Genomic DNA, 27,764 nt, shown 5'->3' with positions numbered 1-27,764 from the left:
CTGAGAGATAAGTGTGTGTGAAAGCCGTCCTTCACCTAGCTTGTTGGGAACACAAAGTTTCTTTTCACTTGCAAACTCCACTCCATACATATATATGGGGAGGTACTAGCTTCAACTCGGTTTTACAGTGAAAACTGCAGGAACTTCAAACCGGCACTAGGAAACAGACTGAGAAACCAGAGTAAAAGTTTCTCCTGCAACCCGTTCCCTTTGTGCTAGATGAACGAACGTCTCTCCACATGCTCAGTTCTGAGAGATAAGTGTGTGTGAAAGCCGTCCTTCACCTAGCTTGTTGGGAACACAAAGTTTCTTTTCAGTTGCAAACTCCACTCCATACATATATATGGGGAGGTACTAGCTCCAACTCGGTTTTACAGTGAAAACTGCAGGAACTTCAAACCGGCACTAGGAAACAGACTGAGAAACCAGAGTAAAAGTTTCTCCTGCAACCCGTTCCCTTTGTGCTAGATGAACGAACGTCTCTCCACATGCTCAGTTCTGAGAGATAAGTGTGTGTGAAAGCCGTCCTTCACCTAGCTTGTTGGGAACACAAAGTTTCTTTTCACTTGCAAACTCCACTCCATACATATATATGGGGAGGTACTAGCTCCAACTCGGTTTTACAGTGAAAACTGCAGGAACTTCAAACCGGCACTAGGAAACAGACTGAGAAACCAGAGTAAAAGTTTCTCCTGCAACCCGTTCCCTTTGTGCTAGATGAACGAACGTCTCTCCACATGCTCAGTTCTGAGAGATAAGTGTGTGTGAAAGCCGTCCTTCACCTAGCTTGTTGGGAACACAAAGTTTCTTTTCAGTTGCAAACTCCACTCCATACATATATATGGGGAGGTACTAGCTCCAACTCTGTTTTACAGTGAAAACTGCAGGAACTTCAAACCGGCACTAGGAAACAGACTGAGAAACCAGAGTAAAAGTTTCTCCTGCAACCCGTTCCCTTTGTGCTAGATGAACGAACGTCTCTCCACATGCTCAGTTCTGAGAGATAAGTGTGTGTGAAAGCCGTCCTTCACCTAGCTTGTTGGGAACACAAAGTTTCTTTTCAGTTGCAAACTCCACTCCATACATATATATGGGGAGGTACTAGCTCCAACTCAGTTTTACAGTGAAAACTGCAGGAACTTCAAACCGGCACTAGGAAACAGACTGAGAAACCAGAGTAAAAGTTTCTCCTGCAACCCGTTCCCTTTGTGCTAGATGAACGAACGTCTCTCCACATGCTCAGTTCTGAGAGATAAGTGTGTGTGAAAGCCGTCCTTCACCTAGCTTGTTGGGAACACAAAGTTTCTTTTCAGTTGCAAACTCCACTCCATACATATATATGGGGAGGTACTAGCTCCAACTCGGTTTTACAGTGAAAACTGCAGGAACTTCAAACCGGCACTACGAAACAGACTGAGAAACCAGAGTAAAAGTTTTTCCTGCAACCCGTTCCCTTTGTGCTAGATGAACGAACGTCTCTCCACATGCTCAGTTCTGCGAGATAAGTGTGTGTGAAAGCCGTCCTTCACCTAGCTTGTTGGGAACACAAAGTTTCTTTTCAGTTGCAAACTCCACTCCATACATATATATGGGGAGGTACTAGCTCCAACTCAGTTTTACAGTGAAAACTGCAGGAACTTCAAACCGGCACTAGGAAACAGACTGAGAAACCAGAGTAAAAGTTTCTCCTGCAACCCGTTCCCTTTGTGCTAGGTGAACGAACGTCTCTCCACATGCTCAGTTCTGAGAGATAAGTGTGTGTGAAAGCCGTCCTTCACCTAGCTTGTTGGGAACACAAAGTTTCTTTTCACTTGCAAACTCCACTCCATACATATATATGGGGAGGTACTAGCTCCAACTCGGTTTTACAGTGAAAACTGCAGGAACTTCAAACCGGCACTAGGAAACAGACTGAGAAACCAGAGTAAAAGTTTCTCCTGCAACCCGTTCCCTTTGTGCTAGATGAACGAACGTCTCTCCACATGCTCAGTTCTGAGAGATAAGTGTGTGTGAAAGCCGTCCTTCACCTAGCTTGTTGGGAACACCAAGTTTCTTTTCACTTGCAAACTCCACTCCATACATATATATGGGGAGGTACTAGCTCCAACTCGGTTTTACAGTGAAAACTGCAGGAACTTCAAACCGGCACTAGGAAACAGACTGAGAAACCAGAGTAAAAGTTTCTCCTGCAACCCGTTCCCTTTGTGCTAGATGAACGAACGTCTCTCCACATGCTCAGTTCTGAGAGATAAGTGTGTGTGAAAGCCGTCCTTCACCTAGCTTGTTGGGAACACAAAGTTTCTTTTCAGTTGCAAACTCCACTCCATACATATATATGGGGAGGTACTAGCTCCAACTCGGTTTTACAGTGAAAACTGCAGGAACTTCAAACCGGCACTAGGAAACAGACTGAGAAACCAGAGTAAAAGTTTCTCCTGCAACCCGTTCCCTTTGTGCTAGATGAACGAACGTCTTTCCACATGCTCAGTTCTGCGAGATAAGTGTGTGTGAAAGCCGTCCTTCACCTAGCTTGTTGGGAACACAAAGTTTCTTTTCAGTTGCAAACTCCACTCCATACATATATATGGGGAGGTACTAGCTCCAACTCGGTTTTACAGTGAAAACTGCAGGAACTTCAAACCGGCACTAGGAAACAGACTGAGAAACCAGAGTAAAAGTTTCTCCTGCAACCCGTTCCCTTTGTGCTAGATGAACGAACGTCTCTCCACATGCTCAGTTCTGAGAGATAAGTGTGTGTGAAAGCCGTCCTTCACCTAGCTTGTTGGGAACACAAAGTTTCTTTTCAGTTGCAAACTCCACTCCATTCATATATAAGGGGAGGTAGTAGCTCCAACTCGGTTTTACAGTGAAAACTGCAGGAACTTCAAACCGGCACTAGGAAACAGACTGAGAAACCAGAGTAAAAGTTTCTCCTGCAACCCGTTCCCTTTGTGCTAGATGAACGAACGTCTCTCCACATGCTCAGTTCTGAGAGATAAGTGTGTGTGAAAGCCGTCCTTCACCTAGCTTGTTGGGAACACAAAGTTTCTTTTCAGTTGCAAACTCCACTCCATACATATATATGGGGAGGTACTAGCTCCAACTCCGTTTTACAGTGAAAACTGCAGGAACTTCAAACCGGCACTAGGAAACAGACTGAGAAACCAGAGTAAAAGTTTCTCCTGCAACCCGTTCCCTTTGTGCTAGATGAACGAACGTCTCTCCACATGCTCACTTCTGAGAGATAAGTGTGTGTGAAAGCCGTCCTTCACCTAGCTTGTTGGGAACACAAAGTTTCTTTTCAGTTGCAAACTCCACTCCATTCATATATAAGGGGAGGTAGTAGCTCCAACCCGGTTTTCCAGTGAAAACTGCAGGAACTTCAAACCGGCACTAGGAAACAGACTGAGAAACCAGAGTAAAAGTTTCTCCTGCAACCCGTTCCCTTTGTGCTAGATGAACGAACGTCTCTCCACATGCTCAGTTCTGAGAGATAAGTGTGTGTGAAAGCCGTCCTTCACCTAGCTTGTTGGGAACACAAAGTTTCTTTTCAGTTGCATACTCCACTCCATACATATATATGGGGAGGTACTAGCACCAACTCTGTTTTACAGTGAAAACTGCAGGAACTTCAAACCGGCACTAGGAAACAGCCTGAGAAACCAGAGTAAAAGTTTCTCCTGCAACAAGTTCCCTGTGTGCTAGATGAACGAACGTCTCTCCACATGCTCAGTTCTGAGAGATAAGTGTGTGTGAAAGCCGTCCTTCACCTAGCTTGTTGGGAACACAAAGTTTCTTTTCACTTGCAAACTCCACTCCATACATATATATGGGGAGGTACTAGCTCCAACTCGGTTTTACAGTGAAAACTGCAGGAACTTCAAACCGGCACTAGGAAACAGACTGAGAAACCAGAGTAAAAGTTTCTCCTGCAACCCGTTCCCTTTGTGCTAGATGAACGAACGTCTCTCCACATGCTCAGTTCTGAGAGATAAGTGTGTGTGAAAGCCGTACTTCACCTAGCTTGTTGGGAACACAAAGTTTCTTTTCACTTGCAAACTCCACTCCATACATATATATGGGGAGGTACTAGCTCCAACTCGGTTTTACAGTGAAAACTGCAGGAACTTCAAACCGGCACTAGGAAACAGACTGAGAAACCAGAGTAAAAGTTTCTCCTGCAACCCGTTCCCTTTGTGCTAGATGAACGAACGTCTCTCCACATGCTCAGTTCTGAGAGATAAGTGTGTGTGAAAGCCGTCCTTCACCTAGCTTGTTGGGAACACAAAGTTTCTTTTCAGTTGCAAACTCCACTCCATACATATATATGGGGAGGTACTAGCTCCAACTCTGCTTTACAGTGAAAACTGCAGGAACTTCAAACCGGCACTAGGAAACAGCCTGAGAAACAAGAGTAAAAGTTTCTCCTGCAACAAGTTCCCTGTGTGCTAGATGAACGAACGTCTCTCCACATGCTCAGTTCTGAGAGATAAGTGTGTGTGAAAGCCGTCCTTCACCTAGCTTGTTGGGAACACAAAGTTTCTTTTCAGTTGCAAACTCCACTCCATACATATATAAGGGGAGGTAGTAGCTCCAACTCGGTTTTACAGTGAAAACTGCAGGAACTTCAAACCGGCACTAGGAAACAGACTGAGAAACCAGAGTAAAAGTTTCTCCTGCAAACCGTTCCCTTTGTGCTAGGTGAACGAACGTCTCTCCAAATGCTCAGTTCTGAGAGATAAGTGTGTGTGAAAGCCGTCCTTCAACTAGCTTGTTGGGAACACAAAGTTTCTTTTCAGTTGCAAACTCCACTCCATACATATATATGGGGAGGTACTAGCTCCAACTCCGTTTTACAGTGAAAACTGCAGGAACTTCAAACCGGCACTAGGAAACAGACTGAGAAACCAGAGTAAAAGTTTCTCCTGCAACCCGTTCCCTTTGTGCTAGATGAACGAACGTCTCTCCACATGCTCACTTCTGAGAGATAAGTGTGTGTGAAAGCCGTCCTTCACCTAGCTTGTTGGGAACACAAAGTTTCTTTTCAGTTGCAAACTCCACTCCATTCATATATAAGGGGAGGTAGTAGCTCCAACCCGGTTTTCCAGTGAAAACTGCAGGAACTTCAAACCGGCACTAGGAAACAGACTGAGAAACCAGAGTAAAAGTTTCTCCTGCAACCCGTTCCCTTTGTGCTAGATGAACGAACGTCTCTCCACATGCTCAGTTCTGAGAGATAAGTGTGTGTGAAAGCCGTCCTTCACCTAGCTTGTTGGGAACACAAAGTTTCTTTTCAGTTGCAAACTCCACTCCATACATATATATGGGGAGGTACTAGCTCCAACTCTGTTTTACAGTGAAAACTGCAGGAACTTCAAACCGGCACTAGGAAACAGCCTGAGAAACCAGAGTAAAAGTTTCTCCTGCAACAAGTTCCCTGTGTGCTAGATGAACGAACGTCTCTCCACATGCTCAGTTCTGAGAGATAAGTGTGTGTGAAAGCCGTCCTTCACCTAGCTTGTTGGGAACACAAAGTTTCTTTTCAGTTGCAAACTCCACTCCATACATATATATGGGGAGGTACTAGCTCCAACTCTGTTTTACAGTGAAAACTGCAGGAACTTCAAACCGGCACTAGGAAACAGCCTGAGAAACCAGAGTAAATGTTTCTCCTGCAACAAGTTCCCTTTGTGCTAGATGAACGAACGTCTCTCCACATGCTCAGTTCTGAGAGATAAGTGTGTGTGAAAGCCGTCCTTCACCTAGCTTGTTGGGAACACAAAGTTTCTTTTCAGTTGCAAACTCCACTCCATACATATATAAGGGGAGGTAGTAGCTCCAACTCGGTTTTACAGTGAAAACTGCAGGAACTTCAAACCGGCACTAGGAAACAGACTGAGAAACCAGAGTAAAAGTTTCTCCTGCAACCCGTTCCCTTTGTGCTAGGTGAACGAACGTCTCTCCACATGCTCAGTTCTGAGAGATAAGTGTGTGTGAAAGCCGTCCTTCACCTAGCTTGTTGGGAACACAAAGTTTCTTTTCAGTTGCAAACTCCACTCCATACATATATATGGGGAGGTACTAGCTCCAACTCTGTTTTACAGTGAAAACTGCAGGAACTTCAAACCGGCACTAGGAAACAGCCTGAGAAACCAGAGTAAAAGTTTCTCCTGCAACAAGTTCCCTGTGTGCTAGATGAACGAACGTCTCTCCACATGCTCAGTTCTGAGAGATAAGTGTGTGTGAAAGCCGTCCTTCACCTAGCTTGTTGGGAACACAAAGTTTCTTTTCAGTTGCAAACTCCACTCCATACATATATATGGGGAGGTACTAGCTCCAACTCGGTTTTACAGTGAAAACTGCAGGAACTTCAAACCGGCACTAGGAAACAGCCTGAGAAACCAGAGTAAATGTTTCTCCTGCAACAAGTTCCCTTTGTGCTAGATGAACGAACGTCTCTCCACATGCTCAGTTCTGAGAGATAAGTGTGTGTGAAAGCCGTCCTTCACCTAGCTTGTTGGGAACACAAAGTTTCTTTTCAGTTGCAAACTCCACTCCATACATATATAAGGGGAGGTAGTAGCTCCAACTCGGTTTTACAGTGAAAACTGCAGGAACTTCAAACCGGCACTAGGAAACAGACTGAGAAACCAGAGTAAAAGTTTCTCCTGCAACCCGTTCCCTTTGTGCTAGATGAACGAACGTCTCTCCACATGCTCAGTTCTGAGAGATAAGTGTGTGTGAAAGCCGTCCTTCACCTAGCTTGTTGGGAACACAAAGTTTCTTTTCAGTTGCAAACTCCACTCCATACATATATATGGGGAGGTACTAGCTCCAACTCTGTTTTACAGTGAAAACTGCAGGAACTTCAAACCGGCACTAGGAAACAGCCTGAGAAACCAGATTAAAAGTTTCTCCTGTAACAAGTTCCCTGTGTGCTAGATGAACGAACGTCTCTCCACATGCTCAGTTCTGAGAGATAAGTGTGTGTGAAAGCCGTCCTTCACCTAGCTTGTTGGGAACACAAAGTTTCTTTTCAGTTGCAAACTCCACTCCATACATATATATGGGGAGGTACTAGCTCCAACTCTGTTTTACAGTGAAAACTGCAGGAACTTCAAACCGGCACTAGGAAACAGACTGAGAAACCAGAGTAAATGTTTCTCCTGCAACAAGTTCCCTTTGTGCTAGATGAACGAACGTCTCTCCACATGCTCAGTTCTGAGAGATAAGTGTGTGTGAAAGCCGTCCTTCACCTAGCTTGTTGGGAACACAAAGTTTCTTTTCAGTTGCAAACTCCACTCCATACATATATAAGGGGAGGTAGTAGCTCCAACTCGGTTTTACAGTGAAAACTGCAGGAACTTCAAACCGGCACTAGGAAACAGACTGAGAAACCAGAGTAAAAGTTTCTCCTGCAACCCGTTCCCTTTGTGCTAGGTGAACGAACGTCTCTCCACATGCTCAGTTCTGAGAGATAAGTGTGTGTGAAAGCCGTCCTTCACCTAGCTAGTTGGGAACACAAAGTTTCTTTTCAGTTGCAAACTCCACTCCATACATATATATGGGGAGGTACTAGCTCCAACTCGGTTTTACAGTGAAAACTGCAGGAACTTCAAACCGGCACTAGGAAACAGACTGAGAAACCAGAGTAAAAGTTTCTCCTGCAACCCGTTCCCTTTGTGCTAGTTGAACGAACGTCTCTCCACATGCTCAGTTCTGAGAGATAAGTGTGTGTGAAAGCCGTCCTTCACCTAGCTTGTTGGGAACACAAAGTTTCTTTTCAGTTGCAAACTCCACTCCACACATATATATGGGGAGGTACTAGCTCCAACTCGGTTTTACAGTGAAAACTGCAGGAACTTCAAACCGGCACTAGGAAACAGACTGAGAAACCAGAGTAAAAGTTTCTCCTGCAACCCGTTCCCTTTGTGCTAGATGAACGAACGTCTCTACACATGCTCAGTTCTGAGAGATAAGTGTGTGTGAAAGCCGTCCTTCACCTAGCTTGTTGGGAACACAAAGTTTCTTTTCAGTTGCAAACTCCACTCCATACATATATATGGGGAGGTACTAGCTCCAACTCTGTTTTACAGTGAAAACTGCAGGAACTTCAAACCGGCACTAGGAAACAGCCTGAGAAACCAGAGTAAATGTTTCTCCTGCAACAAGTTCCCTTTGTGCTAGATGAACGAACGTCTCCACATGCTCAGTTCTGAGAGATAAGTGTGTGTGAAAGCCGTCCTTCACCTAGCTTGTTGGGAACACAAAGTTTCTTTTCAGTTGCAAACTCCACTCCACACATATATATGGGGAGGTACTAGCTCCAACTCGGTTTTACAGTGAAAACTGCAGGAACTTCAAACCGGCACTAGGAAACAGACTGAGAAACCAGAGTAAAAGTTTCTCCTGCAACCCGTTCCCTTTGTGCTAGATGAACGAACGTCTCTACACATGCTCAGTTCTGAGAGATAAGTGTGTGTGAAAGCCGTCCTTCACCTAGCTTGTTGGGAACACAAAGTTTCTTTTCAGTTGCAAACTCCACTCCACACATATATATGGGGAGGTACTAGCTCCAACTCGGTTTTACAGTGAAAACTGCAGGAACTTCAAACCGGCACTAGGAAACAGACTGAGAAACCAGAGTAAAAGTTTCTCCTGCAACCCGTTCCCTTTGTGCTAGATGAACGAACGTCTCTACACATGCTCAGTTCTGAGAGATAAGTGTGTGTGAAAGCCGTCCTTCACCTAGCTTGTTGGGAACACAAAGTTTCTTTTCAGTTGCAAACTCCACTCCACACATATATATGGGGAGGTACTAGCTCCAACTCGGTTTTACAGTGAAAACTGCAGGAACTTCAAACCGGCACTAGGAAACAGACTGAGAAACCAGAGTAAAAGTTTCTCCTGCAACCCGTTCCCTTTGTGCTAGATGAACGAACGTCTCTACACATGCTCAGTTCTGAGAGATAAGTGTGTGTGAAAGCCGTCCTTCACCTAGCTTGTTGGGAACACAAAGTTTCTTTTCAGTTGCAAACTCCACTCCACACATATATATGGGGAGGTACTAGCTCCAACTCGGTTTTACAGTGAAAACTGCAGGAACTTCAAACCGGCACTAGGAAACAGACTGAGAAACCAGAGTAAAAGTTTCTCCTGCAACCCGTTCCCTTTGTGCTAGATGAACGAACGTCTCTACACATGCTCAGTTCTGAGAGATAAGTGTGTGTGAAAGCCGTCCTTCACCTAGCTTGTTGGGAACACAAAGTTTCTTTTCAGTTGCAAACTCCACTCCATACATATATATGGGGAGGTACTAGCTCCAACTCGGTTTTACAGTGAAAACTGCAGGAACTTCAAACCGGCAGTAGGAAACAGACTGAGAAACCAGAGTAAAAGTTTCTCCTGCAACCCGTTCTCTTTGTGCTAGATGAACGAAAGTCTCTCCACATACTCAGTTCTGCGAGATAAGTGTCTGTGAAAGCCGTCCTTCACCTAGCTTGTTGGGAACACAAAGTTTCTTTTCAGTTGCAAACTCCACTCCATACATATATATGGGGAGGTACTAGCTCCAACTCGGTTTTACAGTGAAAACTGCAGGAACTTCAAACCGGCACTAGGAAACAGACTGAGAAACCAGAATAAAAGTTTCTCCTGCAACCCGTTCCCTTTGTGCTAGATGAACGAACGTCTCTCCACATGCTCACTTCTGAGAGATAAGTGTGTGTGAAAGCCGTCCTTCACCTAGCTTGTTGGGAACACAAAGTTTCTTTTCAGTTGCAAACTCCACTCCATTCATATATAAGGGGAGGTAGTAGCTCCAACCCGGTTTTCCAGTGAAAACTGCAGGAACTTCAAACCGGCACTAGGAAACAGACTGAGAAACCAGAGTAAAAGTTTCCCCTGCAACCCGTTCCCTTTGTGCTAGATGAACGAACGTCCCTCCACATGCTCAGTTCTGAGAGATAAGTGTGTGTGAAAGCCGTCCTTCACCTAGCTTGTTGGGAACACAAAGTTTCTTTTCAGTTGCAAACTCCACTCCATACATATATATGGGGAGGTACTAGCTCCAACTCTGTTTTACAGTGAAAACTGCAGGAACTTCAAACCGGCACTAGGAAACAGCCTGAGAAACCAGAGTAAATGTTTCTCCTGCAACAAGTTCCCTTTGTGCTAGATGAACGAACGTCTCTCCACATGCTCAGTTCTGAGAGATAAGTGTGTGTGAAAGCCGTCCTTCACCTAGCTTGTTGGGAACACAAAGTTTCTTTTCAGTTGCAAACTCCACTCCATACATATATATGGGGAGGTACTAGCTCCAACTCTGTTTTACAGTGAAAACTGCAGGAACTTCAAACCGGCACTAGGAAACAGCCTGAGAAACCAGAGTAAAAGTTTCTCCTGCAACAAGTTCCCTTTGTGCTAGATGAACGAACGTCTCTCCACATGCTCAGTTCTGAGAGATAAGTGTGTGTGAAAGCCGTCCTTCACCTAGCTTGTTGGGAACACAAAGTTTCTTTTCAGTTGCAAACTCCACTCCATACATATATAAGGGGAGGTAGTAGCTCCAACTCGGTTTTACAGTGAAAACTGCAGGAACTTCAAACCGGCACTAGGAAACAGACTGAGAAACCAGAGTAAAAGTTTCTCCTGCAACCCGTTCCCTTTGTGCTAGGTGAACGAACGTCTCTCCACATGATCAGTTCTGAGAGATAAGTGTGTGTGAAAGCCGTCCTTCACCTAGCTTGTTGGGAACACAAAGTTTCTTTTCAGTTGCAAACTCCACTCCATACATATATATGGGGAGGTACTAGCTCCAACTCGGTTTTACAGTGAAAACTGCAGGAACTTCAAACCGGCACTAGGAAACAGACTGAGAAACCAGAGTAAAAGTTTCTCCTGCAACCCGTTCCCTTTGTGCTAGATGAACGAACGTCTCTACACATGCTCAGTTCTGAGAGATAAGTGTGTGTGAAAGCCGTCCTTCACCTAGCTTGTTGGGAACACAAAGTTTCTTTTCAGTTGCAAACTCCACTCCATACATATATATGGGGAGGTACTAGCTCCAACTCGGTTTTACAGTGAAAACTGCAGGAACTTCAAACCGGCAGTAGGAAACAGACTGAGAAACCAGAGTAAAAGTTTCTCCTGCAACCCGTTCTCTTTGTGCTAGATGAACGAAAGTCTCTCCACATGCTCAGTTCTGAGAGATAAGTGTGTGTGAAAGCCGTCCTTCACCTAGCTTGTTGGGAACACAAAGTTTCTTTTCAGTTGCAAACTCCACTCCATACATATATATGGGGAGGTACTAGCTCCAACTCGGTTTTACAGTGAAAACTGCAGGAACTTCAAACCGGCACTAGGAAACAGACTGAGAAACCAGAATAAAAGTTTCTCCTGCAACCCGTTCCCTTTGTGCTAGATGAACGAACGTCTCTCCACATGCTCACTTCTGAGAGATAAGTGTGTGTGAAAGCCGTCCTTCACCTAGCTTGTTGGGAACACAAAGTTTCTTTTCAGTTGCAAACTCCACTCCATTCATATATAAGGGGAGGTAGTAGCTCCAACCCGGTTTTCCAGTGAAAACTGCAGGAACTTCAAACCGGCACTAGGAAACAGACTGAGAAACCAGAGTAAAAGTTTCCCCTGCAACCCGTTCCCTTTGTGCTAGATGAACGAACGTCCCTCCACATGCTCAGTTCTGAGAGATAAGTGTGTGTGAAAGCCGTCCTTCACCTAGCTTGTTGGGAACACAAAGTTTCTTTTCAGTTGCAAACTCCACTCCATACATATATATGGGGAGGTACTAGCTCCAACTCTGTTTTACAGTGAAAACTGCAGGAACTTCAAACCGGCACTAGGAAACAGCCTGAGAAACCAGAGTAAATGTTTCTCCTGCAACAAGTACCCTTTGTGCTAGATGAACGAACGTCTCTCCACATGCTCAGTTCTGAGAGATAAGTGTGTGTGAAAGCCGTCCTTCACCTAGCTTGTTGGGAACACAAAGTTTCTTTTCAGTTGCAAACTCCACTCCATACATATATATGGGGAGGTACTAGCTCCAACTCTGTTTTACAGTGAAAACTGCAGGAACTTCAAACCGGCACTAGGAAACAGCCTGAGAAACCAGAGTAAAAGTTTCTCCTGCAACAAGTTCCCTTTGTGCTAGATGAACGAACGTCTCTCCACATGCTCAGTTCTGAGAGATAAGTGTGTGTGAAAGCCGTCCTTCACCTAGCTTGTTGGGAACACAAAGTTTCTTTTCAGTTGCAAACTCCACTCCATACATATATAAGGGGAGGTAGTAGCTCCAACTCGGTTTTACAGTGAAAACTGCAGGAACTTCAAACCGGCACTAGGAAACAGACTGAGAAACCAGAGTAAAAGTTTCTCCTGCAACCCGTTCCCTTTGTGCTAGGTGAACGAACGTCTCTCCACATGATCAGTTCTGAGAGATAAGTGTGTGTGAAAGCCGTCCTTCACCTAGCTTGTTGGGAACACAAAGTTTCTTTTCAGTTGCAAACTCCACTCCATACATATATATGGGGAGGTACAAGCTCCAACTCGGTTTTACAGTGAAAACTGCAGGAACTTCAAACCGGCACTAGGAAACAGACTGAGAAACCAGAGTAAAAGTTTCTCCTGCAACCCGTTCCCTTTGTGCTAGATGAACGAACGTCTCTACACATGCTCAGTTCTGAGAGATAAGTGTGTGTGAAAGCCGTCCTTCACCTAGCTTGTTGGGAACACAAAGTTTCTTTTCAGTTGCAAACTCCACTCCATACATATATATGGGGAGGTACTAGCTCCAACTCGGTTTTACAGTGAAAACTGCAGGAACTTCAAACCGGCAGTAGGAAACAGACTGAGAAACCAGAGTAAAAGTTTCTCCTGCAACCCGTTCTCTTTGTGCTAGATGAACGAAAGTCTCTCCACATACTCAGTTCTGCGAGATAAGTGTCTGTGAAAGCCGTCCTTCACCTAGCTTGTTGGGAACACAAAGTTTCTTTTCAGTTGCAAACTCCACTCCATACATATATATGGGGAGGTACTAGCTCCAACTCGGTTTTACAGTGAAAACTGCAGGAACTTCAAACCGGCACTAGGAAACAGACTGAGAAACCAGAATAAAAGTTTCTCCTGCAACCCGTTCCCTTTGTGCTAGATGAACGAACGTCTCTCCACATGCTCACTTCTGAGAGATAAGTGTGTGTGAAAGCCGTCCTTCACCTAGCTTGTTGGGAACACAAAGTTTCTTTTCAGTTGCAAACTCCACTCCATTCATATATAAGGGGAGGTAGTAGCTCCAACCCGGTTTTCCAGTGAAAACTGCAGGAACTTCAAACCGGCACTAGGAAACAGACTGAGAAACCAGAGTAAAAGTTTCCCCTGCAACCCGTTCCCTTTGTGCTAGATGAACGAACGTCCCTCCACATGCTCAGTTCTGAGAGATAAGTGTGTGTGAAAGCCGTCCTTCACCTAGCTTGTTGGGAACACAAAGTTTCTTTTCAGTTGCAAACTCCACTCCATACATTTATATGGGGAGGTACTAGCTCCAACTCTGTTTTACAGTGAAAACTGCAGGAACTTCAAACCGGCACTAGGAAACAGCCTGAGAAACCAGAGTAAATGTTTCTCCTGCAACAAGTTCCCTTTGTGCTAGATGAACGAACGTCTCTCCACATGCTCACTTCTGAGAGATAAGTGTGTGTGAAAGCCGTCCTTCACCTAGCTTGTTGGGAACACAAAGTTTCTTTTCAGTTGCAAACTCCACTCCATACATATATATGGGGAGGTACTAGCTCCAACTCTGTTTTACAGTGAAAACTGCAGGAACTTCAAACCGGCACTAGGAAACAGCCTGAGAAACCAGAGTAAAAGTTTCTCCTGCAACAAGTTCCCTTTGTGCTAGATGAACGAACGTCTCTCCACATGCTCAGTTCTGAGAGATAAGTGTGTGTGAAAGCCGTCCTTCACCTAGCTTGTTGGGAACACAAAGTTTCTTTTCAGTTGCAAACTCCACTCCATACATATATAAGGGGAGGTAGTAGCTCCAACTCGGTTTTACAGTGAAAACTGCAGGAACTTCAAACCGGCACTAGGAAACAGACTGAGAAACCAGAGTAAAAGTTTCTCCTGCAACCCGTTCCCTTTGTGCTAGGTGAACGAACGTCTCTCCACATGATCAGTTCTGAGAGATAAGTGTGTGTGAAAGCCGTCCTTCACCTAGCTTGTTGGGAACACAAAGTTTCTTTTCAGTTGCAAACTCCACTCCATACATATATATGGGGAGGTACTAGCTCCAACTCGGTTTTACAGTGAAAACTGCAGGAACTTCAAACCGGCACTAGGAAACAGACTGAGAAACCAGAGTAAAAGTTTCTCCTGCAACCCGTTCCATTTGTGCTAGATGAACGAACGTCTCTCCACATGCTCAGTTCTGAGAGATAAGTGTGTGTGAAAGCCGTCCTTCACCTAGCTTGTTGGGAACACAAAGTTTCTTTTCAGTTGCAAACTCCACTCCATACATATATATGGGGAGGTACTAGCTCCAACTCGGTTTTACAGTGAAAACTGCAGGAACTTCAAACCGGCACTAGGAAACAGACTGAGAAACCAGAGTAAAAGTTTCTCCTGCAACCCGTTCCCTTTGTGCTAGATGAACGAACGTCTCTCCACATGCTCAGTTCTGAGAGATAAGTGTGTGTGAAAGCCGTCCTTCACCTAGCTTGTTGGGAACACAAAGTTTCTTTTCAGTTGCAAACTCCACTCCACACATATATATGGGGAGGTACTAGCTCCAACTCGGTTTTACAGTGAAAACTGCAGGAACTTCAAACCGGCACTAGGAAACAGACTGAGAAACCAGAGTAAAAGTTTCTCCTGCAACCCGTTCCCTTTGTGCTAGATGAACGAACGTCTCTACACATGCTCAGTTCTGAGAGATAAGTGTGTGTGAAAGCCGTCCTTCACCTAGCTTGTTGGGAACACAAAGTTTCTTTTCAGTTGCAAATTCCACTCCATACATATATATGGGGAGGTACTAGCTCCAACTCGGTTTTACAGTGAAAACTGCAGGAACTTCAAACCGGCACTAGGAAACAGACTGAGAAACCAGAGTAAAAGTTTCTCCTGCAACCCGTTCTCTTTGTGCTAGATGAACGAAAGTCTCTCCACATGCTCAGTTCTGCGAGATAAGTGTCTGTGAAAGCCGTCCTTCACCTAGCTTGTTGGGAACACAAAGTTTCTTTTCAGTTGCAAACTCCACTTCATACATATATATGGGGAGGTACTAGCTCCAACTCGGTTTTACAGTGAAAACTGCAGGAACTTCAAACCGGCACTAGGAAACAGACTGAGAAACCAGAGTAAAAGTTTCTCCTGCAACCCGTTCCCTTTGTGCTAGATGAACGAACGTCTCTCCACATGCTCACTTCTGAGAGATAAGTGTGTGTGAAAGCCGTCCTTCACCTAGCTTGTTGGGAACACAAAGTTTCTTTTCAGTTGCAAACTCCACTCCATTCATATATAAGGGGAGGTAGTAGCTCCAACCCGGTTTTCCAGTGAAAACTGCAGGAACTTCAAACCGGCACTAGGAAACAGACTGAGAAACCAGAGTAAAAGTTTCTCCTGCAACAAGTTCCCTTTGTGCTAGATGAACGAACGTCTCTCCACATGCTCAGTTCTGAGAGATAAGTGTGTGTGAAAGCCGTCCTTCACCTAGCTTGTTGGGAACACAAAGTTTCTTTTCAGTTGCAAACTCCACTCCATACATATATATGGGGAGGTACTAGCTCCAACTCGGTTTTACAGTGAAAACTGCAGGAACTTCAAACCGGCACTAGGAAACAGACTGAGAAACCAGAGTAAAAGTTTCTCCTGCAACCCGTTCCCTTTGTGCTAGATGAACGAACGTCTCTCCACATGCTCAGTTCTGAGAGATAAGTGTGTGTGAAAGCCGTCCTTCACCTAGCTTGTTGGGAACACAAAGTTTCTTTTCAGTTGCAAACTCCACTCCATACATATATATGGGGAGGTACTAGCTCCAACTCTGTTTTACAGTGAAAACTGCAGGAACTTCAAACCGGCACTAGGAAACAGCCTGAGAAACCAGAGTAAAAGTTTCTCCTGCAACAAGTTCCCTTTGTGCTAGATGAACGAACGTCTCTCCACATGCTCAGTTCTGAGAGATAAGTGTGTGTGAAAGCCGTCCTTCACCTAGCTTGTTGGGAACACAAAGTTTCTTTTCAGTTGCAAACTCCACTCCATACATATATAAGGGGAGGTAGTAGCTCCAACTCGGTTTTACAGTGAAAACTGCAGGAACTTCAAACCGGCACTAGGAAACAGACTGAGAAACCAGAGTAAAAGTTTCTCCTGCAACCCGTTCCCTTTGTGCTAGGTGAACGAACGTCTCTCCACATGCTCAGTTCTGAGAGATAAGTGTGTGTGAAAGCCGTCCTTCACCTAGCTTGTTGGGAACACAAAGTTTCTTTTCAGTTGCAAACTCCACTCCATACATATATATGGGGAGGTACTAGCTCCAACTCGGTTTTACAGTGAAAACTGCAGGAACTTCAAACCGGCACTAGGAAACAGACTGAGAAACCAGAGTAAAAGTTTCTCCTGCAACCCGTTCCATTTGTGCTAGATGAACGAACGTCTCTCCACATGCTCAGTTCTGAGAGATAAGTGTGTGTGAAAGCCGTCCTTCACCTAGCTTGTTGGGAACACAAAGTTTCTTTTCAGTTGCATACTGCACTCCATACATATATATGGGGAGGTACTAGCTCCAACTCGGTTTTACAGTGAAAACTGCAGGAACTTCAAACCGGCACTAGGAAACAGACTGAGAAACCAGAGTAAAAGTTTCTCCTGCAACCCGTTCCCTTTGTGCTAGATGAACGAACGTCTCTCCACATGCTCAGTTCTGAGAGATAAGTGTGTGTGAAAGCCGTCCTTCACCTAGCTTGTTGGGAACACAAAGTTTCTTTTCAGTTGCAAACTCCACTCCATACATATATATGGGGAGGTACTAGCTCCAACTCGGTTTTACAGTGAAAACTGCAGGAACTTCAAACCGGCACTAGGAAACAGACTGAGAAACCAGAGTAAAAGTTTCTCCTGCAACCCGTTCCCTTTGTGCTAGATGAACGAACGTCTCTCCACATGCTCAGTTCTGAGAGATAAGTGTGTGTGAAAGCCGTCCTTCACCTAGCTTGTTGGGAACACAAAGTTTCTTTTCAGTTGCAAACTCCACTCCATACATATATATGGGGAGGTACTAGCTCCAACTCGGTTTTACAGTGAAAACTGCAGGAACTTCAAACCGGCACTAGGAAACAGACTGAGAAACCAGAGTAAAAGTTTCTCCTGCAACCCGTTCCATTTGTGCTAGATGAACCAACGTCTCTCCACATGCTCAGTTCTGAGAGATAAGTGTGTGTGAAAGCCGTCCTTCACCTAGCTTGTTGGGAACACAAAGTTTCTTTTCAGTTGCAAACTCCACTCCATACATATATATGGGGAGGTACTAGCTCCAACTCGGTTTTACAGTGAAAACTGCAGGAACTTCAAACCGGCACTAGGAAACAGACTGAGAAACCAGAGTAAAAGTTTCTCCTGCAACCCGTTCCATTTGTGCTAGATGAACGAACGTCTCTCCACATGCTCAGTTCTGAGAGATAAGTGTGTGTGAAAGCCGTCCTTCACCTAGCTTGTTGGGAACACAAAGTTTCTTTTCAGTTGCAAACTGCACTCCATACATATATATGGGGAGGTACTAGCTCCAACTCGGTTTTACAGTGAAAACTGCAGGAACTTCAAACCGGCACTAGGAAACAGACTGAGAAACCAGAGTAAAAGTTTCTCCTGCAACCCGTTCCCTTTGTGCTAGATGAACGAACGTCTCTCCACATGCTCAGTTCTGAGAGATAAGTGTGTGTGAAAGCCGTCCTTCACCTAGCTTGTTGGGAACACAAAGTTTCTTTTCAGTTGCAAACTCCACTCCATACATATATATGGGGAGGTACTAGCTCCAACTCGGTTTTACAGTGAAAACTGCAGGAACTTCAAACCGGCACTAGGAAACAGACTGAGAAACCAGAGTAAAAGTTTCTCCTGCAACCCGTTCCCTTTGTGCTAGATGAACGAACGTCTCTCCACATGCTCAGTTCTGAGAGATAAGTGTGTGTGAAAGCCGTCCTTCACCTAGCTTGTTGGGAACACAAAGTTTCTTTTCAGTTGCAAACTCCACTCCATACATATATATGGGGAGGTACTAGCTCCAACTCGGTTTTACAGTGAAAACTGCAGGAACTTCAAACCGGCACTAGGAAACAGACTGAGAAACCAGAGTAAAAGTTTCTCCTGCAACCCGTTCCATTTGTGCTAGATGAACCAACGTCTCTCCACATGCTCAGTTCTGAGAGATAAGTGTGTGTGAAAGCCGTCCTTCACCTAGCTTGTTGGGAACACAAAGTTTCTTTTCAGTTGCAAACTCCACTCCATACATATATATGGGGAGGTACTAGCTCCAACTCGGTTTTACAGTGAAAACTGCAGGAACTTCAAACCGGCACTAGGAAACAGACTGAGAAACCAGAGTAAAAGTTTCTCCTGCAACCCGTTCCCTTTGTGCTAGATGAACGAACGTCTCTCCACATGCTCAGTTCTGAGAGATAAGTGTGTGTGAAAGCCGTCCTTCACCTAGCTTGTTGGGAACACAAAGTTTCTTTTCAGTTGCAAACTCCACTCCATACATATATATGGGGAGGTACTAGCTCCAACTCTGTTTTACAGTGAAAACTGCAGGAACTTCAAACCGGCACTAGGAAACAGCCTGAGAAACCAGAGTAAAAGTTTCTCCTGCAACAAGTTCCCTTTGTGCTAGATGAACGAACGTCTCTCCACATGCTCAGTTCTGAGAGATAAGTGTGTGTGAAAGCCGTCCTTCACCTAGCTTGTTGGGAACACAAAGTTTCTTTTCAGTTGCAAACTCCACTCCATACATATATAAGGGGAGGTAGTAGCTCCAACTCGGTTTTACAGTGAAAACTGCAGGAACTTCAAACCGGCACTAGGAAACAGACTGAGAAACCAGAGTAAAAGTTTCTCCTGCAACCCGTTCCCTTTGTGCTAGGTGAACGAACGTCTCTCCACATGCTCAGTTCTGAGAGATAAGTGTGTGTGAAAGCCGTCCTTCACCTAGCTTGTTGGGAACACAAAGTTTCTTTTCAGTTGCAAACTCCACTCCATACATATATATGGGGAGGTACTAGCTCCAACTCGGTTTTACAGTAAAAACTGCAGGAACTTCAAACCGGCAGTAGGAAACAGACTGAGAAACCAGAGTAAAAGTTTCTCCTGCAACCCGTTCCCTTTGTGCTAGGTGAACGAACGTCTCTCCACATGCTCAGTTCTGAGAGATAAGTGTGTGTGAAAGCCGTCCTTCACCTAGCTTGTTGGGAACACAAAGTTTCTTTTCAGTTGCAAACTCCACTCCATACATATATATGGGGAGGTACTAGCTCCAACTCGGTTTTACAGTGAAAACTGCAGGAACTTCAAACCGGCACTAGGAAACAGACTGAGAAACCAGAGTAAAAGTTTCTCCTGCAACCCGTTCCCTTTGTGCTAGATGAACGAACGTCTCTCCACATGCTCAGTTCTGAGAGATAAGTGTGTGTGAAAGCCGTCCTTCACCTAGCTTGTTGGGAACACAAAGTTTCTTTTCAGTTGCAAACTCCACTCCATACATATATATGGGGAGGTACTAGCTCCAACTCGGTTTTACAGTGAAAACTGCAGGAACTTCAAACCGGCACTAGGAAACAGACTGAGAAACCAGAGTAAAAGTTTCTCCTGCAACCCGTTCCCTTTGTGCTAGTTGAACGAACGTCTCTCCACATGCTCAGTTCTGAGAGATAAGTGTGTGTGAAAGCCGTCTTTCACCTAGCTTGTTGGGAACACAAAGTTTCTTTTCAGTTGCAAACTCCACTCCATACATATATATGGGGAGGTACTAGCTCCAACTCAGTTTTACAGTGAAAACTGCAGGAAGTTCAAACCGGCACTAGGAAACAGACTGAGAAACCAGAGTAAAAGTTTCTCCTGCAACCCGTTCCCTTTGTGCTAGATGAACGAACGTCTCTACACATGCTCAGTTCTGAGAGATAAGTGTGTGTGAAAGCCGTCCTTCACCTAGCTTGTTGGGAACACAAAGTTTCTTTTCAGTTGCAAACTCCACTCCATACATATATATGGGGAGGTACTAGCTCCAAATCGGTTTTACAGTGAAAACTGCAGGAACTTCAAACCGGCACTAGGAAACAGACTGAGAAACCAGAGTAAAAGTTTCTCCTGCAACCCGTTCTCTTTGTGCTAGACGAACGAAAGTCTCTCCACATGCTCAGTTCTGCGAGATAAGTGTCTGTGAAAGCCGTCCTTCACCTAGCTTGTTGGGAACACAAAGTTTCTTTTCAGTTGCAAACTCCACTCCATACATATATATGGGGAGGTACTAGCTCCAACTCGGTTTTACAGTGAAAACTGCAGGAACTTCAAACCGGCACTAGGAAACAGACTGAGAAACCAGAATAAAAGTTTCTCCTGCAACCCGTTCCCTTTGTGCTAGATGAACGAACGTCTCTCCACATGCTCACTTCTGAGAGATAAGTGTGTGTGAAAGCCGTCCTTCACCTAGCTTGTTGGGAACACAAAGTTTCTTTTCAGTTGCAAACTCCACTCCATTCATATATAAGGGGAGGTAGTAGCTCCAACCCGGTTTTCCAGTGAAAACTGCAGGAACTTCAAACCGGCACTAGGAAACAGACTGAGAAACCAGAGTAAAAGTTTCTCCTGCAACCCGTTCCCTTTGTGCTAGATGAACGAACGTCTCTCCACATGCTCAGTTCTGAGAGATAAGTGTGTGTGAAAGCCGTCCTTCACCTAGCTTGTTGGGAACACAAAGTTTCTTTTCAGTTGCAAACTCCACTCCATACATATATATGGGGAGGTACTAGCTCCAACTCTGTTTTACAGTGAAAACTGCAGGAACTTCAAACCGGCACTAGGAAACAGACTGAGAAACCAGAGTAAAAGTTTCCCCTGCAACCCGTTCTCTTTGTGCTAGATGAACGAAAGTCTCTCCACATGCTCAGTTCTGCGAGATAAGTGTCTGTGAAAGCCGTCCTTCACCTAGCTTGTTGGGAACACAAAGTTTCTTTTCAGTTGCAAACTCCACTCCATACATATATATGGGGAGGTACTAGCTCCAACTCGGTTTTACAGTGAAAACTGCAGGAACTTCAAACCGGCACTAGGAAACAGACTGAGAAACCAGAATAAAAGTTTCTCCTGCAACCCGTTCCCTTTGTGCTAGATGAACGAACGTCTCTCCACATGCTCACTTCTGAGAGATAAGTGTGTGTGAAAGCCGTCCTTCACCTAGCTTGTTGGGAACACAAAGTTTCTTTTCAGTTGCAAACTCCACTCCATTCATATATAAGGGGAGGTAGTAGCTCCAACCCGGTTTTCCAGTGAAAACTGCAGGAACTTCAAACCGGCACTAGGAAACAGACTGAGAAACCAGAGTAAAAGTTTCTCCTGCAACCCGTTCCCTTTGTGCTAGATGAACGAACGTCTCTCCACATGCTCAGTTCTGAGAGATAAGTGTGTGTGAAAGCCGTCCTTCACCTAGCTTGTTGGGAACACAAAGTTTCTTTTCAGTTGCAAACTCCACTCCATACATATATATGGGGAGGTACTAGCTCCAACTCTGTTTTACAGTGAAAACTGCAGGAACTTCAAACCGGCACTAGGAAACAGCCTGAGAAACCAGAGTAAAAGTTTCTCCTGCAACAAGTTCCCTTTGTGCTAGATGAACGAACGTCTCTCCACATGCTCAGTTCTGAGAGATAAGTGTGTGTGAAAGCCGTCCTTCACCTAGCTTGTTGGGAACACAAAGTTTCTTTTCAGTTGCAAACTCCACTCCATACATATATAAGGGGAGGTAGTAGCTCCAACTCGGTTTTACAGTGAAAACTGCAGGAACTTCAAACCGGCACTAGGAAACAGACTGAGAAACCAGAGTAAAAGTTTCTCCTGCAACCCGTTCCCTTTGTGCTAGGTGAACGAACGTCTCTCCACATGCTCAGTTCTGAGAGATAAGTGTGTGTGAAAGCCGTCCTTCACCTAGCTTGTTGGGAACACAAAGTTTCTTTTCAGTTGCAAACTCCACTCCATACATATATATGGGGAGGTACTAGCTCCAACTCGGTTTTACAGTGAAAACTGCAGGAACTTCAAACCGGCACTAGGAAACAGACTGAGAAACCAGAGTAAAAGTTTCTCCTGCAACCCGTTCCATTTGTGCTAGATGAACGAACGTCTCTCCACATGCTCAGTTCTGAGAGATAAGTGTGTGTGAAAGCCGTCCTTCACCTAGCTTGTTGGGAACACAAAGTTTCTTTTCAGTTGCAAACTCCACTCCATACATATATATGGGGAGGTACTAGCTCCAACTCGGTTTTACAGTGAAAACTGCAGGAACTTCAAACCGGCACTAGGAAACAGACTGAGAAACCAGAGTAAAAGTTTCTCCTGCAACCCGTTCTCTTTGTGCTAGATGAACGAAAGTCTCTCCACATGCTCAGTTCTGCGAGATAAGTGTCTGTGAAAGCCGTCCTTCACCTAGCTTGTTGGGAACACAAAGTTTCTTTTCAGTTGCAAACTCCACTCCATACATATATATGGGGAGGTACTAGCTCCAACTCGGTTTTACAGTGAAAACTGCAGGAACTTCAAACCGGCACTAGGAAACAGACTGAGAAACCAGAATAAAAGTTTCTCCTGCAACCCGTTCCCTTTGTGCTAGATGAACGAACGTCTCTCCACATGCTCACTTCTGAGAGATAAGTGTGTGTGAAAGCCGTCCTTCACCTAGCTTGTTGGGAACACAAAGTTTCTTTTCAGTTGCAAACTCCACTCCATTCATATATAAGGGGAGGTAGTAGCTCCAACCCGGTTTTCCAGTGAAAACTGCAGGAACTTCAAACCGGCACTAGGAAACAGACTGAGAAACCAGAGTAAAAGTTTCTCCTGCAACCCGTTCCCTTTGTGCTAGATGAACGAACGTCTCTCCACATGCTCAGTTCTGAGAGATAAGTGTGTGTGAAAGCCGTCCTTCACCTAGCTTGTTGGGAACACAAAGTTTCTTTTCAGTTGCAAACTCCACTCCATACATATATATGGGGAGGTACTAGCTCCAACTCTGTTTTACAGTGAAAACTGCAGGAACTTCAAACCGGCACTAGGAAACAGACTGAGAAACCAGAGTAAAAGTTTCTCCTGCAACAAGTTCCTTTTGTGCTAGATGAACGAACGTCTCTCCACATGCTCAGTTCTGAGAGATAAGTGTGTGTGAAAGCCGTCCTTCACCTAGCTTGTTGGGAACACAAAGTTTCTTTTCAGTTGCAAACTCCACTCCATACATATATAAGGGGAGGTAGTAGCTCCAACTCGGTTTTACAGTGAAAACTGCAGGAACTTCAAACCGGCACTAGGAAACAGACTGAGAAACCAGAGTAAAAGTTTCTCCTGCAACCCGTTCCCTTTGTGCTAGGTGAACGAACGTCTCTCCACATGCTCAGTTCTGAGAGATAAGTGTGTGTGAAAGCCGTCCTTCACCTAGCTTGTTGGGAACACAAAGTTTCTTTTCAGTTGCAAACTCCACTCCATACATATATATGGGGAGGTACTAGCTCCAACTCGGTTTTACAGTGAAAACTGCAGGAACTTCAAACCGGCACTAGGAAACAGACTGAGAAACCAGAGTAAAAGTTTCTCCTGCAAACCGTTCCATTTGTGCTAGATGAACGAACGTCTCTCCACATGCTCAGTTCTGAGAGATAAGTGTGTGTGAAAGCCGTCCTTCACCTAGCTTGTTGGGAACACAAAGTTTCTTTTCAGTTGCAAACTCCACTCCATACATATATATGGGGAGGTACTAGCTCCAACTCGGTTTTACAGTGAAAACTGAAGGAACTTCAAACCGGCACTAGGAAACAGACTGAGAAACCAGAGTAAAAGTTTCTCCTGCAACCCGTTCCCTTTGTGCTAGATGAACGAACGTCTCTCCACATGCTCAGTTCTGAGAGATAAGTGTGTGTGAAAGCCGTCCTTCACCTAGCTTGTTGGGAACACAAAGTTTCTTTTCAGTTGCAAACTCCACTCCATACATATATATGGGGAGGTACTAGCTCCAACTCGGTTTTACAGTGAAAACTGCAGGAACTTCAAACCGGCACTAGGAAACAGACTGAGAAACCAGAGTAAAAGTTTCTCCTGCAACCCGTTCCCTTTGTGCTAGTTGAACGAACGTCTCTCCACATGCTCAGTTCTGAGAGATAAGTGTGTGTGAAAGCCGTCTTTCACCTCGCTTGTTGGGAACACAAAGTTTCTTTTCAGTTGCAAACTCCACTCCATACATATATATGGGGAGGTACTAGCTCCAACTCAGTTTTACAGTGAAAACTGCAGGAACTTCAAACCGGCACTAGGAAACAGACTGAGAAACCAGAGTAAAAGTTTCTCCTGCAACCCGTTCCCTTTGTGCTAGATGAACGAACGTCTCTCCACATGCTCAGTTTTGCGAGATAAGTGTGTGTGAAAGCCGTCCTTCACCTAGCTTGTTGGGAACACAAAGTTTCTTTTCAGTTGCAAACTCCACTCCATACATATATATGGGGAGGTACTAGCTCCAACTCGGTTTTACAGTGAAAACTGCAGGAACTTCAAACCGGCACTAGGAAACAGACTGAGAAACCAGAGTAAAAGTTTCTCCTGCAACCCGTTCCCTTTGTGCTAGATGAACGAACGTCTCTCCACATGCTCAGTTCTGAGAGATAAGTGTGTGTGAAAGCCGTCCTTCACCTAGCTTGTTGGGAACACAAAGTTTCTTTTCAGTTGCAAACTCCACTCCATTCATATATAAGGGGAGGTAGTAGCTCCAACCCGGTTTTCCAGTGAAAACTGCAGGAACTTCAAACCGGCACTAGGAAACAGACTGAGAAACCAGAGTAAAAGTTTCTCCTGCAACCCGTTCCCTTTGTGCTAGATGAACGAACGTCTCTCCACATGCTCAGTTCTGAGAGATAAGTGTGTGTGAAAGCCGTCCTTCACCTAGCTTGTTGGGAACACAAAGTTTCTTTTCAGTTGCAAACTCCACTCCATACATATATATGGGGAGGTACTAGCTCCAACTCTGTTTTACAGTGAAAACTGCAGGAACTTCAAACCGGCACTAGGAAACAGACTGAGAAACCAGAGTAAAAGTTTCTCCTGCAACAAGTTCCTTTTGTGCTAGATGAACGAACGTCTCTCCACATGCTCAGTTCTGAGAGATAAGTGTGTGTGAAAGCCGTCCTTCACCTAGCTTGTTGGGAACACAAAGTTTCTTTTCAGTTGCAAACTCCACTCCATACATATATAAGGGGAGGTAGTAGCTCCAACTCGGTTTTACAGTGAAAACTGCAGGAACTTCAAACCGGCACTAGGAAACAGACTGAGAAACCAGAGTAAAAGTTTCTCCTGCAACCCGTTCCCTTTGTGCTAGGTGAACGAACGTCTCTCCACATGCTCAGTTCTGAGAGATAAGTGTGTGTGAAAGCCGTCCTTCACCTAGCTTGTTGGGAACACAAAGTTTCTTTTCAGTTGCAAACTCCACTCCATACATATATATGGGGAGGTACTAGCTCCAACTCGGTTTTACAGTGAAAACTGCAGGAACTTCAAACCGGCACTAGGAAACAGACTGAGAAACCAGAGTAAAAGTTTCTCCTGCAACCCGTTCCATTTGTGCTAGATGAACGAACGTCTCTCCACATGCTCAGTTCTGAGAGATAAGTGTGTGTGAAAGCCGTCCTTCACCTAGCTTGTTGGGAACACAAAGTTTCTTTTCAGTTGCAAACTCCACTCCATACATATATATGGGGAGGTACTAGCTCCAACTCGGTTTTACAGTGAAAACTGAAGGAACTTCAAACCGGCACTAGGAAACAGACTGAGAAACCAGAGTAAAAGTTTCTCCTGCAACCCGTTCCCTTTGTGCTAGATGAACGAACGTCTCTCCACATGCTCAGTTCTGAGAGATAAGTGTGTGTGAAAGCCGTCCTTCACCTAGCTTGTTGGGAACACAAAGTTTCTTTTCAGTTGCAAACTCCACTCCATACATATATATGGGGAGGTACTAGCTCCAACTCGGTTTTACAGTGAAAACTGCAGGAACTTCAAACCGGCACTAGGAAACAGACTGAGAAACCAGAGTAAAAGTTTCTCCTGCAACCCGTTCCCTTTGTGCTAGTTGAACGAACGTCTCTCCACATGCTCAGTTCTGAGAGATAAGTGTGTGTGAAAGCCGTCTTTCACCTCGCTTGTTGGGAACACAAAGTTTCTTTTCAGTTGCAAACTCCACTCCATACATATATATGGGGAGGTACTAGCTCCAACTCAGTTTTACAGTGAAAACTGCAGGAACTTCAAACCGGCACTAGGAAACAGACTGAGAAACCAGAGTAAAAGTTTCTCCTGCAACCCGTTCCCTTTGTGCTAGATGAACGAACGTCTCTCCACATGCTCAGTTTTGCGAGATAAGTGTGTGTGAAAGCCGTCCTTCACCTAGCTTGTTGGGAACACAAAGTTTCTTTTCAGTTGCAAACTCCACTCCATACATATATATGGGGAGGTACTAGCTCCAACTCGGTTTTACAGTGAAAACTGCAGGAACTTCAAACCGGCACTAGGAAACAGACTGAGAAACCAGAGTAAAAGTTTCTCCTGCAACCCGTTCCCTTTGTGCTAGATGAACGAACGTCTCTCCACATGCTCAGTTCTGAGAGATGAGTGTGTGTGAAAGCCGTCCTTCACCTAGCTTGTTGGGAACACAAAGTTTCTTTTCAGTTGCAAACTCCACTCCATACATATATATGGGGAGGTACTAGCTCCAACTCGGTTTTACAGTGAAAACTGCAGGAACTTCAAACCGGCACTAGGAAACAGACTGAGAAACCAGAGTAAAAGTTTCTCCTGCAACCCGTTCCCTTTGTGCTAGATGAACGAACGTCTCTCCACATGCTCAGTTCTGAGAGATAAGTGTGTGTGAAAGCCGTCCTTCACCTAGCTTGTTGGGAACACAAAGTTTCTTTTCAGTTGCAAACTCCACTCCATACATATATATGGGGAGGTACTAGCTCCAACTCGGTTTTACAGTGAAAACTGCAGGAACTTCAAACCGGCACTAGGAAACAGACTGAGAAACCAGAGTAAAAGTTTCTCCTGCAACCCGTTCCCTTTGTGCTAGTTGAACGAACGTCTCTCCACATGCTCAGTTCTGAGAGATAAGTGTGTGTGAAAGCCGTCTTTCACCTAGCTTGTTGGGAACACAAAGTTTCTTTTCAGTTGCAAACTCCACTCCATACATATATATGGGGAGGTACTAGCTCCAACTCAGTTTTACAGTGAAAACTGCAGGAACTTCAAACCGGCACTAGGAAACAGACTGAGAAACCAGAGTAAAAGTTTCTCCTGCACCCGTTCCCTTTGTGCTAGATGAACGAACGTCTCTCCACATGCTCAGTTTTGCGAGATAAGTGTGTGTGAAAGCCGTCCTTCACCTAGCTTGTTGGGAACACAAAGTTTCTTTTCAGTTGCAAACTCCACTCCATACATATATATGGGGAGGTACTAGCTCCAACTCGGTTTTACAG

The sequence above is a fragment of the Camelus bactrianus genome, chromosome 5 (assembly GCF_048773025.1).
Source record: "Camelus bactrianus isolate YW-2024 breed Bactrian camel chromosome 5, ASM4877302v1, whole genome shotgun sequence".
In the NCBI taxonomy this organism is placed as follows: domain Eukaryota; kingdom Metazoa; phylum Chordata; class Mammalia; order Artiodactyla; family Camelidae; genus Camelus; species Camelus bactrianus.
Note: the sequence above shows the minus strand (reverse complement) of the source record.